This window comes from Podarcis cretensis (genome assembly GCF_951804945.1).
Source record: "Podarcis cretensis genome assembly, chromosome: 3".
In the NCBI taxonomy this organism is placed as follows: Eukaryota; Metazoa; Chordata; class Lepidosauria; order Squamata; family Lacertidae; genus Podarcis; species Podarcis cretensis.
This window is the reverse complement of record NC_137172.1, coordinates 92912917-92918251: the sequence shown is the minus strand read 5'-3', so window position 1 is coordinate 92918251 and position 5335 is coordinate 92912917. Positions and strand designations below refer to the sequence as shown.

The following is a 5335-nucleotide window of genomic DNA, read 5'->3' as shown; positions in this document are numbered from 1 at the left end:
AGAGAAGAAAGAGGAGACGAGCAGATGTATACCAGACAACGTGTTTTCCCCATTCATATTCGTTAGTGAGAATATGAAAGCTACCATCATTTTATTCCCTACAATCTAATAAATCATAAATCAGTTGAACCTTCAATCAGTTTATTAGTATAACATTAGATTTTCATTGACAGCAACCTCTCTCTCTCGCATCGTACAACATGGATCCAGGTATTTTGTCCAACATTCACTTACCCTTAGACTCGCTCAAGTTTTTCCAGAGATAATTGTGCAAATAGCATCACACTGTCTTATTGTGAATGACACCTTCCTATGCGCAAGTTTTATTACCATGCTTCAATCCTGTCAATGCATTGCAGGCTTAGTCTCTGTGGCAAGGTTTACCAACAACCTCCTTTTACTGCTGCAGCTACTGTGCTTCAAGCTCTAGAACAGGGAACATGTGGTATTTATTGGATTCTAGCTGCTGCCACACACACAGAAATTAGCAGCTGAAGCGACTAATTATCTCCATGCCACTTATTTCAATGCCAGGAAGAGCATGTCAGGTTTCTGTTAATGACACAGGAACAGGGCTTGCATAGGAGGTAATAACCTTTAGCAAACAGTAACACACAACTATTATTCCTTTTTTACATTTCTTTTGCTACAATCTCAGTTTAATTTTGAAAAGTATTATTACCGTAACTCCGCTGGGATGCGGGTGGCGCTGTGGGTTAAACCACAGAGCCTAGGACTTGCTGATCAGAAGGTCGGCGGTTTGAATCCCCGCGACCGGGTGAGCTCCCATTGCTCGGTCCCTGCTCCTGCCAACCTAGCAGTTTGAAAGCACGTCAAAGTGCAAGTAGACAAATAGGTACCGCTCCAGCGGGAAGGTAAACGGTGTTTCCGTGCGCTGCTCTGGTTCACCAGAAGTGGCTTAGTCATGCTGGCCACATGACCCTGGAAGCTGTATGCCAGCTCCCTCGGCCAATAAAGCGAGATGAGCGCCGCAACCCCAGAGTTGGTCACGACTGGACCTAACAGTCAGGAGTACCTTTACCTTTACCTATTATTAACTCCAGTCACATGACTCTGGAGTTGCACTGACTGAAGACTGCTCATTTTGAAATTATTAGCTCCAGGGGTGTTTCGGACTACCATGCCCATGAGTCCCAGCCAGCACAGTAAGGAACATGATCATGGCCATGCCGGCTTGAGCAGATGAGAGTTTTAGTCCAAAACAAATGGAAGGCAAAGGCTGCCCCGACGTGAGAAATTTTGCACCTATTTGTATCCCTGTTGAAACTGATGGGACTAAAGGCCCATGGACACTTCTGCTTGTCTGTTGTATAGAAAGCACAGGCCCAAGTAGTTTTCCTCTTGACCCACCATTTCTCCTTTGCCAGGGAAAACCCACTCTTTAGTGCTAGGTAAAGGTAAAGGGACCCCTGACCATTAGGTCCAGTCATGGCCGACTCTGGGGTTGTGGTGCTCATCTCGCTTTATTGGCCAAGGGAGCTGGCGTACAACTTCTGGGTCATGTGGCCAGCATGACTAAGCCGCTTCTGGCGAACCAGCGCAGTGCACGGAAATGCCATTTACCTTCCCGCCAGAGTGGTACCTATTTATCTACTTGCACTTTGACGTGCTTTCGAACTGCTAGGTTGGCAGGAGCAGGGACCGAGCAACAGGAGCTCACCCCGTCACGGGGATTCGAACCACCGACCTTCTGATCAGCAAGTCCTAGGCTCTGTGGTTTAACCCACAGCGCCACCCGCGCCCCTCTCTTTAGTGCTAAATGGGAGCAAATGTCAATCCGGAGCAGAGACCCCATCTCCTCAATCTGATTGCGACATCACGCGTGGGAAGTCGCTTGACTTCCTGACGTTGCAAGGAGCCAAGGGGTGGTGCCAAACTGCCTCTGAACTTTGAGGGGGTCCAGCTCCCTCAAAACAAAAACATGGGGTGGGGTGGGGTGGACAAAAGTGCCTCGGCCATTAGGAGCTGGCACCTATGATCTGGAGAAAAAAGCCGGATTGTCATTTGCTCCAATTAAGCTATAAAGAATGATTTTCCCTGGAGGACAGCATCAGGACAAGAGGAAGCAAGGGTGAGTCCTAACTGCAGAATCGGCAAAAGATGCCACCACACCTGTAAAAGGTAAAGGTAAAGGTACCCCTGCCCGTACGGGCCAGTCTTGACAGACTCTGGGGTTGTGCGCCCATCTCACTTAAGAGGCCAGGGGCCAGCGCTGTCCGGAGACACTTCCGGGTCACGTGGCCAGCGTGACAAAGCTGCTCTGGCGAGCCAGAGCCGCACACGGAAACGCCGTGTACCTTCCCGCTGGTAAGCGGTCCCTATTTATCTACTTGCACCCGGAGGTGCTTTCGAACTGCTAGGTTGGCAGGCGCTGGGACCGAGCAGCGGGAGCGCACCCCGCCGCAGGGATTCGAACCGCCGACCTTTCGATCGGCAAGTCCTAGGCATTGAGGCTTTAACCCACAGCGCCACCTGCGTCCCATACCACCACACCTGTAGTAGCCATTAATACAAGACTCCTGGAGCCATGAACTTGTCACATTGGTTCTACAGTGGTACCTCGGGTTACATACGCTTCATGTTACATACGCTTCAGGTTACACACTCCGCTAACCCAGAAATAGTGCTTCAGGTTAAGAATTTTGCTTCAGGATAAGAACAGAAATCTGACGGCGTGGCAGCAGCAGGAGGCCCCGTTAGCTAAAGTGATGCTTCAGGTTAAGAACAGTTTCAGGTTAAGAATGGACCTCCAGAACGAATTAAGTACTTAACCTGAGGTACCACTGTATTTCCATGTGGTTGGAGTTTTAAAGGGCCACTTGTTATGATGAGACGTAGGCTAAGATCCTAAGAAAAAACTTGTGACGTTAGACCAGTAGTCCATCTAAGCCAGTATCCTGTTTTCCACAGTGGCCAACCAGATGCCTGCAGTCACCCACTGCTGTTGTTCCTCAGCAAATGGCATTCTGTGGCAAATTGTCTCTAAACGTGGAAGTTTCATATAGCCAGCAATAACGGCTATTAGCTATTGGTAGATGGGTCATCTATGATGTTAGACCTTTTCATCTGTTACATTGAACACAGGTACAAGCCATCTCCATTATGCCTATACAAATTGTTTTGTGCAAAAAAAAAAAAAAAAAAAAAAAGGTGTACACTTGTTTATTGGTACAGTGCCACTATTCCATACACTGGTACACAGATTGTACATATTTTGAATTTAATGTGTATCTCCCACTGAAGTCTAATCCCCATCTAAGCCAGTAGCCATAACTATGTATTGTGGTTGCAAATTCCATATTTTAAATGTTTAATATTTTAACTATGGGTTATATGAAGTAGTACTTTCTTTTGCGTGTTTTGAATCTCATAATTTCAGAGTCAAATTTGAGCAGATGCATCTCTGATTGAATTCCCTCTCATGCTTCATAACTGCATAGCCTGCCTCAGAGAAAGCCACAATCCTACTAAACTTCAAATGGGATGAAAAGACCTTCTTAAGGGCTCCACTTTGTGCCAACGGAGGCCTTGGCCAGTTACGTGAAAACTTGGAAAATAAAACTTTCTTCCTACCTGACAGACTGCCTTCTGTTCAAGATTTCCCAGCTCCTAATTTTTCATCCAACAACATTACCTCTGCGGACAACTAACATCCTTTATATTAATGAAACTGCTATCTGGAAACAAAAGAGCCCGGCGAAAACAGCATCTTTTATAGGGTCAGGAACGGGACTGCGAAACTGACAGTGACAAAAATATAAATGACAACATGCGTCGCCAAACTCAAGACCTAAACACAAAATCCAGCTTCCTTAACCTTCACTTTATCTCAATGCATTCTTCATGTACACAGAGGACCTATGCACACTCTTCTCCTTCATCAGCTTGCATTCAATGTCACATCCGAGGGAGACAAACATACGCTCATGTTTAATAACATACAATCATTACCTCTCCAAACGAGGGAGGCCTTATACCTATACATCCCATTTAGATCATAGGCAGGCTGACCTGAATGGCCTACTTTGGGGGGGGTGAGGGGGTGTAGAATCCCTTTTATCTGTCAATCACACCAAGCAAGTGTGTATAAAGTGGTACCTCAGGTTACATGCACTTCAGGTTACAGACTCCGCTAACCCAGAAATAGTGCTTCAGGTTAAGAACTTTGCTTCAGGATGAGAACAGAAATCGTGCTCCGGCGGTGCAGCGGCAGCAGGAGGCCCCATTAGCTAAAGTGGTGCTTCAGGTTAAGAACAGTTTCAGGTTAAGTACAGACCTCCGGAACGAATTAAGTACTTAACCCAAGGTACCACTGTATTCAGAAAGACCTCGTAACACCGAAGGAACAACTGGATTGTAGAAGTGACCCTGAGTCTGCATTCTGGCCAGGGCTGGACACCACAATTGCCCACAGAGCCCTAGTTATGTAGTGTTGCTGCAAGGCACTGTGGGAAAACTACAATGGCAGCTGCCATAGGAACCAACTCCCAGGGGCAGAGAGGGCTTTGCCTCCCCCTCCGTAAAACATTCGAGGGGCCTGTGCCCCCCCCCCCAAGTTGATGGGCATTGCCATTCAAATGGTGTGTGTGCACCACGTCATGTGATTGATTATGCAGGGCGGGGCTTACCTGCCCCCCCATATTTTATTCAAGTTGGCACCCCTGGCAGCTGCCCATCACTCATCCGTGTACTGAAAAAAGGGGCACTGGGAAGTGATGTCAGCCACTGCTGCACTTGACTTTTGTGTAAGAAATGCCTTGGTGGATCAAACAAGGGTTCTAGTCCAGAATGTTGCAAGAATCCCAGCAGGCACCAGAAGGCCCACCAGGCATGGGATGGCAGCCTGACTAATAGTAGTAGCAGCAGTAGTAGTAGTAATAATAATAATAATACTTTATTATTTATACCCCGCCCATTTCGCTGGGTTACCCCAGCCACTCTGGGCAGCTTCCAACAAATTATTAAACATTAATGTTAAACATTAAAAGCTTCCCTAAACAGGGCTGCCTTCAGATGTCTTCTAAAAGTCTGGTAGTTGTTCTGGTGGGAGCGCATTCCACAGGGCGAGTGCCACTACCAAGAAGGCCCTCTGCCTGGTTCCTGGTTCCTAGTAGCTCTTGATTTTAAACCTATCAGAGCCTACGGCCCCAGCCACCCTGCCATGATACTTAGCTTGGGGACAGTCTGCCCATAGAGCCACTCCTGATTTATTCCACTTCCCTCCCTCCCTCCCTCCCTCTCTCTCTCTCTCTCTCTCTCTCTCACACACACACACACACACACACACACAAATAAACAAACAAAAACCCCCAAA

The 5335-nt window shown here is 47.3% G+C and overlaps 1 long non-coding RNA gene across 1 annotated transcript; it reads right to left on the bottom strand.

The window, feature by feature from the left end:
• Positions 1 to 654: 654 nt before the first annotated feature.
• On the bottom strand, positions 655 to 2590 carry LOC307212943. The gene is made up of 3 exons (XR_013837267.1): positions 2515 to 2590; positions 1069 to 2133; positions 655 to 692 (listed from the first exon to the last, which is right to left on the bottom strand). It is a non-coding gene; the product is annotated as an uncharacterized lncRNA (long non-coding RNA).
• Positions 2591 to 5335: the final 2745 nt, after the last annotated feature.